Raw genomic sequence first — 13512 nt, 5'->3', positions numbered from 1 at the left:
TGGCTCTAGTGTAATTTTTTTTGCTTAGTTTGCTGTGTGAAGTTTAGCCTAAATATGTCAATGCTGAGTTGATGAGTTGCATGAGAATGAAATACGGGATTTTTAGAAATAAGTAAAGCTTGCCATTTCTTAAAGGTACTTTGTTATGATTTGGCAAAAATATTGTTGTTTTTGACAGCCTCGGACTGTGGCCTTCAGGTTCATAGATGTCAGTGAGGACAAATGACTTTGGCATTTAAAGAGAAGCTGGATTCAGAAACAATTAGAGTCACTGCTCGGAGTGTCACTGATTTGCTGTAGTGTTTTATCAAAGATATTTGAAAATTAAGATACCTTGTCTACAAGTAAGTGTTGGGTGACATAGTGACACTGGAAATCTTAAAATTATTTGTCAAGAGTTTCTTTCTTCTCCACACATCTCTAATATGAACTTTCTTGGAAGCATTGATCAAATGCTGTAGGTATGCTATAGCTCATGTGTGTTTGGACAGCAGTTGCTGCTGTCAGGTCATTCCAGCTCAGTTCTGCAATTTGAGCTGCCCTAGTTTGTTATTAACTTTACTCTGAAGGACTGAAATGTGGTTGCTTTGCTGCCACAAGTCAAGTTATTCAGGTTTTTCTGTTATTTGGCTTGGTTTGTGTGTCGTTTTGAAAAGCAGTGTTAATAACATGCTGTTTCTTTCACAAACCTCTTAGCTTAGTCTAAGCATGTCTCCCCACAACTGTTGTGAACTAATATCTAAGTCTTCCTGCTAGACTGTCCTGTAGACCTGTTCCATTATTCAGAGATCCCAGCTGGGCAGGAAGGAACCAGTTACTACTATGATATGGGGCAATATTTTACTGGCATTGAATGCTCTACATAACTCAAAGCCAGGTAGCACCAGTCAGAGTGATTATTGTGTGTGCTTTAAGAAACCTGGGAAAACAAGTGGCCAGTGCCAGCATTTATTTTATACTTAGCCTTTAGTGGTTAGTATATGTAGATAGTCAGTAATCAGACTTTAGGCACTGCTGTCTTAGTACTGTATTTTACATCTGCATCCCTTAAAATATTAAATGTAAAAAAAGGCAAAAAATTATCTTAATGTATCTTCTTTAGAGTCTTACCATCTTCGAGAAAATATGTGGCTGTATAACCTAGAAAATTGTATCAACAGAAGGAGAAACACTATAAAGTATTCAAAATAACAACATGATCATATTGAATTTGACAGTCTGGAGTTTGCTATGAGGAGCTTTTGTCTGTGACAGGACATCGTGTGTGTGTTGTTTCACCTCATCTCAGTGTTCTTGGCATGTGAGTTATTCACAGGAGTTACTTGTTTACTGGTACATGGTAAATACATAGAAAGATTTGTGTTGTAGTACATTTTGTTACAGTTGCTTAGTTTGGAAACAAGTCTTGTCATCTGAGCAGGATTCTTTCTAAATGCCCAGGGAGTGTCTTGTTAGGTGGCATTTCTGACAAGGGACTGGTATTTCTGCCCAGATGTCTGAGCTGGCTGCAGGAACTGAAGCACTGTAGCTGTAGCAGCTGACTTGATTTTCCCACTGATCTCATGCTTAGTGAGTTCTTTTGCCTTTTTCTTTTCTGGTTCTCCTCTTGGCCACCTCTGCAGCTGGAGCTTTAGCAGGTGTGCTCCAAGGCCTGTCTGGTTTAGGCACATGCAAACTCTGTCATCACCAATGTGTGTTTTATGATGAAGAGCTGAATGTATCACTCCATCTCTTATTTCACACCACTGAGGCTGGGTCCCTAATCAGCAGCCTCGGGTAATAGTTGGGTGCCTTTGCTGCTTTGTGTTTTGTTTTCTTGTGGCAAAGTTGTGGATAAGACCAGGAATATCATATTAGAACAACTACTCTGGAGGAAATGGTATCATCTGTAGAGGAATGGAAAATGAAGAGAACGGTTACTGAAATAATTGTTACAACAAAAACAATGAAAAAGGTTTTGGATTTTTTTTTTTTGAGCAATTCATTAGGTTCTCCTTACTGGGAGTGCCATAATAAATACTGCATAATATTCCAATATCTGTCACGCTGCAGTAATTGGGCTCTAGAGAAACACATGAAGTGAAAAAAACCTGGTTTTTGTTGCCAGGATTTCATACCATCATAGTTGAGAACTGGGAAATGCTAGATTATTTTTTTATCATCGCCTCAATTTACTATGAGAAGAGGCCAGAAACATGAAAACATTGCAGTCAAAATGTGATTCGAATGTGATGGGAAACTACACATCTCCCTTTAGAGAATCTTTTGATGTCTTCATCAGTTATCTTGCTCTGAAAACAAAAGTTTCCTCATCAATGACAAGTGTTTCAAATTTTTTCTTATTTTTCCTCTCTCTTTTAATGAAGATTGACATGGTAGTTTAGCTTCTCCAGTATTTTGAGGCCATTTTTGGGCACAAGAACTTTCAAGTGTAAATAAAATCCATTTTCTTCTCCCACTGCCATTCCTGTCTCCACTGGCATGGCTTTCTTCTGTCAATACAGTTGATTCTTAGTTATATTTAATTGTCTGAGTACTGCCTTGATTTTGAAGCCACTCTGACTTATCTGGAATTTTCACCCCTGAAGATTGCTTCAGCTGCTTACTGCCCTGCTGATATTTATCTCTCATATTTGGGGCTGCTACTATACATCAATGGTCACAGCTATTGCCATGAAATTTTGCTTCTTCTGTTCCAGATTTGAAAACAACTCTGAAAAAAAGTATTGTTTGCTTTCCTTCTTTATCTCACTATGTATATATGTAGAGTAATTCCTAAAAGCTCTGAGGTTAATTTATTTAAATAGGTTTAATTATATGCCAGCCTCTCGTACAGAGGGGGAGATGTTGATGCTGACAGACCCAGAAGTGGCCAATCTCCACTGCATTGTCAGCCCAACAATGAATTTACTGTTCAGGCACAGCTTCCCAGCTTACTTGGCTTTTTGGCTTGTGAGGACTTATCTTAGGGCAAAATTGAAGTTGCAACTGAAACATTCTTTGTTGTAGTTAGGGCTTGTGCTGTGTTACCAACGTCACAGTGTTGCCCAAGTGTCCTTGACTTCTGTTCAGATTGAGTTCTAGGAAGTTAGCCAGTATGTTGTTTTTCAGCTTCTTCCAAAACCTACTTGTAGTGGTTTTGATTTACCAATTTCAATATACTTATTTCCTGCTGTGAGATAGGATTAGGAGCAAAAGCAAGGCAGGCTTAAAACTTAGAGGGTGTCAAGAAAAACCTCTATTACAACCTAGAGGAATAACAACCTAAAAGAACAATGGGATCCAGAATAAAAGCTTCAGACCACCTCTCCTCCCCTCTCCCACAGCCTCTTCTCCTCAGCAGCAACATACAGAAACACTTGAGTCAGCTACCAGTTTAAGAATAGTCCTTTTTAATTCACTCCATGGAGAGGAGTTTCCCCTTGTCAGGCTATAGGGACTTTTCCACAAGAGGAAAAAACAGTTTTCTCGTGGATGCCTCTTGTAAATGGCAATTAATGCAAACCCAGCCCACTACTACAGCCTCAGGGTATGGATTTGTGTCCTGCTCCAAGCATAGTTTGTTGCAGATGGGGTTGGTGACTGGATGTTAACAACTACAAAATGTGCAACATTTGGTTTAATATTTTTATGCTGATGGGGCCCGTAGTTCAAAGATGATTCTAAAGGTTCTTTTTGTAAGAAGGAACTGCTCACAGAAGAATGTAATGTAAGATGCAGAGCTATTTCAAGCAGCCTAATAAAGACTTCAATACCATGAGTTTAGAAAGTTGTGTCAGGTCATATTTGAAGAAATGTAAAGCTTGTAAGAAATGGATGCTGACTGTAAAGCTAAAGGGGTCTTTTCTAGCAGTAGGACAAGACCCTTTGGAATAGGCCTTGAAATATTTGTCCTGAAGTTAAAGCTAAGGTATTATTCTTGTTTTAGTATTTAAAAAGTCACAGTTGAATCAAGTATAAAATGGTGTGCAGTTTAACTAAACTCTGCACACTGGTTCACTGAACCTTCTAGATAGTAGGAGAGCCCCTTTGCACCTGTCCACATGTTAGCAGAATTCTTCTTCCTATTCCTGTTTCTGTTGTTCTACCTCTCTGCTTTTTCTGCCTTAGATTATTTATGGGTTGTTCTCAAAGGAAAACAGTCCAATTTATATGACTTTGAATATGATATTGAACTTAAGTGATACTTGGTAATCAAGCATATCTTATCAGTCAACTCTCTTATATTTGGAGAGTTTTCTAAGGTTTTCTGAGATCTGGCTTATAGAGAAAGCCTGCTTCCTGAGAGGTAGGAAAGAGAGAGAGAGAGAATTTCAGTTTAAGTATTCTGTTCTATCAAATATTTTTTTCTTGTGTATGTTTTCCATACTTCAAATAAATAAGCAGTTCCAGCCAGTTAATTTCAGGATGTGTCAGAAGCTGTTATCTTCATATGTAAATGGATGAGAAGTTAAGTATCTTTGGAAAATATATAATGAAATATTGAGCTTAAAATATCTGCTTTGACCAAGTTAAATAAATGGACAAAATAGATTTACTTAGGGGAGACAGAATGAAAGCTTAAATGTTTTAGGAGCAGTAAAGTAATAGAACCCAAAAGTCTGAGGTGCTTCCAAGTATGCTGGGACTGTAGTAGCAAATCATGATACGTAGTGTAGAATGAAAAATGTGATTTATTTTGTCAGTGCTTCTATTATCATTACAACATGGTTCTTTTCCTGGAATTTGAGGTATCTAGCAATTAGAGATGCAGTTAACAGAAGGAAACTTAGAGCAGCTTCTAGTATTCAGGTGGTCACTGGCTGAAATTTGAAATAGTTGAAAGGAATTACTCACACCCATCTATGATTTGTGGAGCCTTTTCATCAAGGGTCCTTTAAGGAGCAATCTTATTTAATAAGAGCTGGGAACAGAGTTCAAGCTGTTGTTTCTTGAGTTGAAGTGCTCTGCACTGTAGAAAAAAAGCTTCTGCCTGAAATGACGTAAGATAAAGAGCACATTAGTGGAGTTTAATACTCGAGACTTCAAAGATTTTCAAGAAATGGGAGTGCCTTCTGCATGTTCCCTTTTAGCTTTCAGAAATAACTTTGCCATGTGACAAAGAGCTCTGGAGCAGGAGCTGTTTTGCCCCCTTTGCCATCAGCTTTGATTGCTGTCCCAGAAGTGAGTTCCCAGCCCCCTGCAAGGCCAGTGGTGTGTTGCTTCGTGTGTGAGGCAGCAGCTCAAGAGGGCAAAAGCTGTGAAAACTTGCTCTGCAGCTTAGGATTTTTTCCATGTTTCTGCAACTCTTCTTTGATAGGTGGGAACTTAATAAACCACTGCCATGATCAGATCCTTAAACAGTCTTGGGAAACTTTTAGGAAACTCTAAACCTAGAACAGACTCTGCATTATAACCATGCATGTTGTTGGTCATCAAAAAATGCTTTCCCTGCCTGGTTAAACAAGCTGGTATATACTTTTGTAAGGTTCTTGCAAGAAAGCTCAGTGGAAATTGAGGTATATAATGCTTTTGTTTACTTGGAATCTTGGTTTTATTTTGCAGTTGGGGTTTAAAAATGCTACCACCTCAAAAATCCAGTATGCTGTTTGTTACAGAATTATGCAAAACAAAGCAGGCTTCCTGGTTAGCAATTATGTGTGCAGGTGTTGTGTGATGAGCTTTTTATTTGGATTATTTTGTTTTCACTAAATGATTAGATATCTCTCATTTTGAAGTGGGTTATAAAATACCAGACTGAATTTTAATTGCATATCTAGACTAAGAGGGGTTAGTTCTAGAAGGTGCTTTCATCACTGGGATGTACATTGGTATCCTGTGTATCTTTGTTCTGTAATACTCTTGCCAGAATATCTGAAACAAAATTCCTTCTGCCCTACTTTTGCTTGGGATCTGAGGAGATCTATTCTAGGTGACAAGAACAGTAAAAGAAGTGTTTGTTTACTAGGGAAAGTTAAATAAGTGACACAATGATTTTGTTATGACTCAAAGTGTGGAACCAAAAAATCTGGGGAGGAATGGGCCACAAAGACTGTTGAATTACAGGTTGGAAAGAAGCAAATGGTCACTAAAAAAAAAAATATCCTTCAATACACAACACAGTGAAGAGCTTGCTATAACTTCCTTGTGGCCACACATTTCCTTGCTCCATGTGCTGCTCTGTCTTCAGTGTTTCTGTTCCATGGCTGTTAGCACACATATCCATCCCTGGGCTGGGATAATGGCATCTTAGAACTGGAGCAAGAGATCAGAGTGAGTTAAATCATATATACATTCCACGGGGAATGGCACTACAGGCTCAGGTAGTCTCTTGGTCATGGAGATGTTTTTTCTGTGAAGTAGAGTGCTTCAAATTATGCTGCTGTTGTCTTCAAGTGGGTCAAATGATTTGAAGTTGATATGAGTGGTATCAACAGGGTAACACATGCTCGTTTAGAAAGTGGTCAGGGAAGTAAGTAGAAAAAAAAATCCAAGATGCATTAATACCATGGAAAACAAATATGTACAATTTCTAGCAAATTAATTTGGCAATGATTGTGTAAAAATTCTTTAATCCAGTTTCACTGACTCTAACACTTCTCCCAGTGTTTCTGTGACTTGAGCTTTGATGATACACTTGGGTTACTTTCAGGCTAGCTAATGTGGTGATGTGTAGTCTATAAAGTTAAAATTGTCAAGGTCCATTGATCTAAAGGTTTAGCACTGGTGCTTGGCTGTCAGTGGTTGAGCTGAATGAGGACAAGTAAGAAGAAATAAGTTTCTGCAGCTTTTCTTCCTTATTAGAAGCACTGAGGGATCAAATTCAGTCTTCACCAGATGGAAAACTCAGTAGGATTTACATTCACTCAGTTTACATTTGGTGAGAGGCAGCCCATTGGTTTTTAACTGTTCACTTTGACTCTTTCAAACATCTGGGGATTTTACTTGGGCTTTCTCTTCCTCCAGGGAATGTGGTTAAAAGAAAGGTGTCTGCAAACTTGTCAGTACAGATTTGTCACTGTCAAGTTGTGTCTGAATCTTGATCTCATTATTGTTCTGTTTAGTTTAACAGAAGCTCAGCCATTCTTCCATTTATGCAAGGGGAAAAAAGCCCAAAACAAACCCTGCATTTTCATTGCAGTTGTTGCTCTAATGTAAAAAATTTTAACTGCTGAAGTCCATACTTGGATCATCTTTAAACAAGAGTTTTGTCTGAGGTAAATTGAGTTTACTGGAAGGAGAGATGCTGGAGTGTCTCAGTCTTCATTTGATGCTTTCAGTCTTCTGATGCTGCAGCTGCCTCTGCAACCTCGTTTTCTACAAACCACTGCAAATGTTCTGGTCCTGGCTGTTGTCTTCAGTGTGCACAGTTGCTTCCATGGCACACTTCACTTTTTCATCACCTGCATGCTCTCAGCTTTCTCTTTTTTGCAGCCTGAATTTCCTGACTTGTTTTTTTTGCCTCCTTGCTGCAAAAGGCTCCTAAGAGAATGATGTCAGAAAGGTCTAGCTTCTTTTATATGACAACTGTGTCATTTTTTGTTATTTTAAGTAGGTTTTTTCTTTCCCATTTTCAAATATTGTAAATTATTTTTTATACCCAGTGTAACTTTTCAGTTGTTACTTAGAGTTTGTGGTAATTAAAGGTGCCATGCATGTGATTGAGGTCAGTTTTTTGGTTAGGAATTAAACACAGGATCTGCTTAATACTAACATTCATTTAGTTACATGTGAGGGGCTGTATTTCTTTCCATTGCATGCAAGTGAAGTTGATTTAACTGAAAATCTGAGTTCTGAGCATGGGTCAGCAAATGTGACTTTTCCCTAATAGTAAAGGACAGGGATAGGGCAGCAAAAGCTGCAGTTCTGCAGTGGATTGACTTGCATAAGCAATTGTTTTGGAAAGCCACAAGTGGTGGTTTCCCAGATGTTCAGCCTCCTGTGGTTGTGTCTCAAGCTTCTTATCAAATGTGAATGCCACAGATAGTTTTTTCATAAGCACTACACAGAAGGAGGAATTGGTGCCAAACCCTTCTCTTTATCTTCCCCTTCAGCCTGCTCTTCTACCCTCTGGTCTTCGGGTTGCACAGTCATTGTGGTCCATTTAAAGGCTGTATATTTGCTTTGCAAAGGGCCCTGTTATTCCTCTCCATATCCAGAGAACAGAGGCAGCTGAAGCCATCTCAAGCTATGAAGCACCTGTGCAAGGCTGTGAAAGATTTCATAGCTTGGGTATAGAAAAGAACTTCTGGTTCTGGTCCTCTTCCTTTTGTGGTTTGTGTGGTTGGTTGCCTTTTCAAGGGTAAAGGGCTTGGAAACCACAGGACTTAGCTTTTATCTGAGCCTTATTGAGAGTGTGGTGGCTCCATTTACATCTCAGCCTGGTGGGGAAAGGGTCTTCTCCACTAACAGGGAGAGCAATTAATCTCTTCCCATCCTGAACTGAGGAATTAATTAATAGCACCTTTGGAGGCTAACAAGTGTGACAAACCTGTGCAAGTTCTCCCTTGTAATGCCTGATTTTATATCTCTATGAGGCCTAACCTAGTCCACAGAAACTTTCCATCAGGAGTTTCATATTTACTCTTAACAGTTCTCTTGAACACATGCATTGCCTTTTAGATTTAAATAGTGTAATCTGAGATGAGAGCAGTATCTCAGCACTGAATATATCCTTACAGCAGAGCCAAAAAGTCCAGAATTTCAAATCTAGTTTTTGAAAATAACAGGGACTTGGATATTTTTTATAACAATACCATGTAAACAGTAATTTTTCATGTGGTAGTGTAATTTAATTCTAATTTATTTGTACATTCTCCTGAGGTCCTATTAGGGGTATAGGAGCTGGTATGATGAGGTTAATGTGAAGCAAATCAATTTAGGCTAAATGGAAGTGTTTAGTTTGTGGGGACTGGATTTGCTTAAGTAATAAGGTGTTGGAGTGTAAGTTGTAGGCTGCCATAATTATCTTGTAATGCTGTAATTTATTCCATTTGATGACAGAAATGCTTGAAATGGTACTGAAGTGTCCATAGTGGAATATGTTAATTGAATGTTCATGGAGAAACACACGGTTGGTGAAGATTTCTGTATAATTATTGCATGAAATTTTGCATGCTGATTAAGCAGTTAAATTTTGTCTTGTCATAAGAAAGCCAGAGTGACTGCAATTGAATTTCCTTGCATTTTATAGTATGTGAGTGCTGAAATGAAAGACAGTGGTGTTTGGCCACTGTTCTTGGTTAATAGTTAAAACTTGAACATTCTATAGTAGAACTGGTGTTGTATTCCAGAGGCAAGGAAATGATGTAACGTAGCTGGATTTGCCTTGGTTTTTAAGGCATAGCACTTTTTATGTCGGATCCTCCTGACTGAGCATGTTACCTTAGTGAGGAGAGACAGGAAGGCCAGAAAGGGGCAGCTTTGCCAACTGCATTTTACAGATGAAACCTGTGGGAGCATGGCAGGAGCATCAGAGACCTTCAGTGGTGGGACAGCAAGCTCTGCACTGGGTTGGATTTTTCTGCATTGCAGATGCTCTCAGATACGTTGGTTGAAAACTCATGTTCCAAAAATGGATTTGGCTGTCAGTCCTTTTCCTAGATTGCTTTAGTCAAGTTCTGGATGTTGATAAGAAATTGTGGGCAGACATGAGAAATGTCAGCTCTGTGCAGCAGCAAGCAGGAAGGGAATAGGATACCAGCTTCCTCTTATGTCTAAGTTGGTTTTGATCCGCTGCTCAATAAATAAATAATTTTGAATAAAGCTCTTTGTAGTCGAGGTTGTTTATCAGGTAGGCTAGAAATGATGAAGAGAAATAGTTGAATGTTGCTAAGAATATGCTAAAACTTAGATTTCCCTGACTGAGGACAATTGCAAGTAGTAAACAGGTTTCAGATTTGGAAATCTCCCCAAATGGAGAGCCTGATGTAAATTGATTGCCTCTTTTTTATGTTGTCTGAAACGACTGTCTTTTTTTCTTTGAGAATGCTTGGAAACAATCACTGAGCTCTGGTTCATTGACTGTAAGCTCCTCCACTATTGTATTTCCAGAAATTCTGTGCATGTAACTAAGGTCACATGGCCTAGATTTCAGTGTTTGCCTGCCTTCTCATCACACTCAAAACTCTACGTGAAAGTCCAGGATTAGAATCTGATTTACTTTTCCTTCCACTTGGCTAGGCTGTCATTTACCATGCCCAAAGTGCTCTCTTGGATAGTAGTGCTAAAAAAATGTACATATTCACCTTTCTCTGGTTCATTTTGTAAATTCTTTTTCTGTAGGCTCATCTTAGACTGAATCAAGCAAGACAGTGGAAAGCCTTGTATGAAACAACCCATGCCAGAGTCATAAGTAATTAAAATATGGCTTTAAATAGCATAGCTGTCAAATTACCTGAAATTATCTAAAAATGGTCTAACAAAGCATGCATAGCATATTAAAAGGTACAAAAGGTATCAATCTTGGCTAGAGCATGCCAGTGATTTTTTCCCCCCCATCTCTCAATTAAAACATGACCAGAATCATTTGCAGTTAAGTAGAAAATGCAGCTAACAGTGCAGGGCTGTGTTGTATAGTTTGGGTGGAGTTCTGATGCCCTTTTCTTGCACAGTGTGAGCCAAGCTAAATCAGCTGATTTACCAGTTAACCCTCTGAGCATGCACATAGGATACCACACTTTGCATTGTGCATCCGCAATTAAGCTGCTAAGTGAAGAACACTGTACATACTGGTTGAAAATAAAGAACTTTTTCACAAGTATTTTTGTAAGAAAGAATTAGCTTTCCCCACAGTTTGATTTAAATAGAAGAAATGCCCCACCCCGACCTCGAGCTAACAGCAAAACAAACCTTGCAAACAGTTTTCCAACAGAGAACTCCTTAAATCAGTCTTTATTCTAATCTTACACTAGACATTCCTTAGAAATAAATTTAAGAGCAATACCAGGACGTCTGGCTGTCTAGAATAAAGACTCAGATTTCCAATTATCTTTAGCAGATATCAAATAGCACAGTAACTAATTGTCTTGGAATTATTACTTCTGTTATTAAAATTGAGTTTTGTTTGCAAATTTGGCTACTTGTGGATGAATATTCTGGTATAGCTGTCTACAAATCTTAGTTGCAGAAAAGATAGAAGAACAGCTATTCTGAGTATAATTTGAATTTGCAGCTTGTGTGGGAAGATGAATTCCTTGGGAGACTGAATCATATAATCCCCTGAAGTTTTCTGGAAGCTGTCTCATTATTGGAAATTACTTTTTGTGTGAATATTTAATTTGGAGCAGGGACCTTTGAAAATTCAGATTTTATAGTTCATAATCACAGAAACACAGATTTTTTTTTTTTCTTCTGGGCTAAATTCAAGTATTGTTAGCTCATATCACCCCACTGCAGTGTATTGGAATAAGGTCACAACTGGAATTTGACCATGTGGCTGAAATGTGCTTTGCTTGTTGACAATGTCTTCTCATTCTCCAGCTCATATTGCTGTGCACAATGCCTGCTGTGAAATAAAGCCCTGGAATTACAGTGGAAGTTTGTTCTGGACGACTGGATTAAAGCAGGGCTTTTGCAGCCACAAAGGAAGATATGGAGGTGCAATGTAAGTTCAGTAAGTTTTTACTGGTGTCACTTGTAGCATTCAGCTGTACTGTGCAGTAGGGAGAGTTGTGGGGTTGCACATATGGTGTTCCAAGGGTTGTTCAGGGCCTTGGCATCTCTGCTGTAATTGTCACTTTTAAAGGCTTACTCTGGTTCTCAGAGGGGTGACTGCATTCATGAAAATAGTGAAAATGGACCACATGACAGAAACAACTGCTTGTTTTTTGGACCACTGGGAAAGCTGGGAGTGCTTCTAAATCCCTGTGGAGAATGAGAGATGCCCTGGAACATGGCCTAAATCCTGGTTGTTTCAAAGGAGTGCCTGCTGGGAGGAACGGGACAGCTATTGTTGCTGCCGGAAATGAAAGGTAAAGGGAAGAAAACCTCCTTTGCAACTTGAAGATGAAAACTTCAGAGAAACTGGGCTTCAAATAGAGAGCACACAAGTTTCTGGAAGAATTATAAACCACTCCATGACCTTGAAGAAAGCTACCATGTTTTTGTGAGGGTACACTCAGCTCCTTTGTGGTGAAAACCCCTCAAGTTGCCAAGGTCCTGGTTGTTTTTACACTGACCCTGCTTTGCAGCCACTTCCATCTCTGAAATTCTTAAGAATATCTTTTATTGACTTAGAATTGAAATCACTGGGCAGGTGAGCATGGCTAGGTGTCCCTTTCTGCCCCAGTGCCTGATTTTTGTGATGGTTTTGTACCTGTCAGTTCAACTGAAGCACTGATGTCAAGGCAGAAGGTTTTGCAGAGACAGCTATTAGTTTACTTTACTGGGTTTTTTAATGCTTTTACTGTTATCTTGATTTTGTTGTAAGTCTTTATTTTGTTGTTTTAAAAGCATTCTGTGATAGCTGTACAGCACCCTTATATACACTTCCTTTGTACAGAGGCATTTCCTCTCAACTCTTTTGTTTCATGTGTCAGTATTACTTATCTGATGACAGTGGTGCTTGTAAATACAAGACTTGATCTGTCATCTTCCATGCCCTCAGACTGATGTGTCCCCTGTCACTCTCTAAACAAGAAAAAAGTTTTCTCTGTAAATATTTGCCAGTTCAGGGCAGCATTCCAAGTGGCAAACATGTCAACCAGAAGTGTGGTCCTTCCCACATGCTGCTCCCCATTCCAATCCAAAAAGAGCATTTGGCTTGGACATTCTTGGCAGAATTGCTTCCAAAAGCTCGTCCATCTGCTCATATAGCAAAGTGCTGTGCAAGGAGCCAGTAACACGTAGTTGTAGAAGACGTGAGTGTTAATCATTCATGAGAGCAGCTGGAGTGAAAGTAAATCCAGAACACAGCTCTGAGTTGGGCTGCTCTGAATTTTCAGACAAGTCAGAAGCTTTACTTCCAGAGTGCTCTATGACAGAAGTGGACTCTATCACTTAAAGCATAATGAGGAGCACTTAAAAAGTTATGATAAAACCCAATTATTATCTAAACCACAGATTTAGAAACAGGGCAATAAAGATGCAACTTGAATTCAGATATTGCCCCTTGGCCTGTTGACCTGTTAAAAGCTACCTACCAAAGTACAGTTGCATTATTTCACCAGTTTTCATGGTCATGCTCACTTGCTCTGCTCATTCAAAATGGCTTATGTAAAATGTCATGCTCATTATTTGCTTAATGTTGGTTCATACATTCCTGTGACCCAAATGAGTGTTACTGAGCAGGTATTTTAGTTGTTGCATTTAACAGTTGCTTGCATTCTTGGTAGACTCGTTGATTTTAAGATCTATGCCTTTTCACAGCATAATCTCTCTAGGCAGAATTTTCAGACTTTTTTGCATCTCTGATTAGTGCCTGTTCTCTGATTGCTGGATTCAATCTGCAGCTGAGCTGTTGCATTACTGGACCTCCAGATCTGAATGTTACACATCAGCCTCATTTATCATTAACTGGAGTCTACCTGGATT

At 38.9% G+C, this 13512-nt stretch overlaps 1 protein-coding gene across 3 annotated transcripts in view; it reads left to right on the top strand.

Annotated features, from left to right (window-relative positions):
- The window catches only part of TLN2 (talin 2), a 129221-nt gene that overhangs the window by 18519 nt on the left and 97190 nt on the right, over positions 1-13512 (top strand). For 2 of the 3 annotated variants that reach the window (XM_014879150.2, XM_088172404.1), the window contains one exon: positions 11461-11584. The exons of the other annotated variant lie outside the window; for it this stretch is intronic. The gene's annotated coding sequence lies outside the window, so the exon portion shown is untranslated. The remainder of the gene's footprint in view (positions 1-11460; positions 11585-13512) is intronic. 3 annotated transcript variants of the gene reach the window in all.

The sequence above is a fragment of the Sturnus vulgaris genome, chromosome 13 (genome assembly GCF_052056855.1).
Source record: "Sturnus vulgaris isolate bStuVul1 chromosome 13, bStuVul1.hap1, whole genome shotgun sequence".
In the NCBI taxonomy this organism is placed as follows: Eukaryota; Metazoa; Chordata; class Aves; order Passeriformes; family Sturnidae; genus Sturnus; species Sturnus vulgaris.
This window is presented reverse-complemented; position numbering and strand designations above follow the sequence as displayed.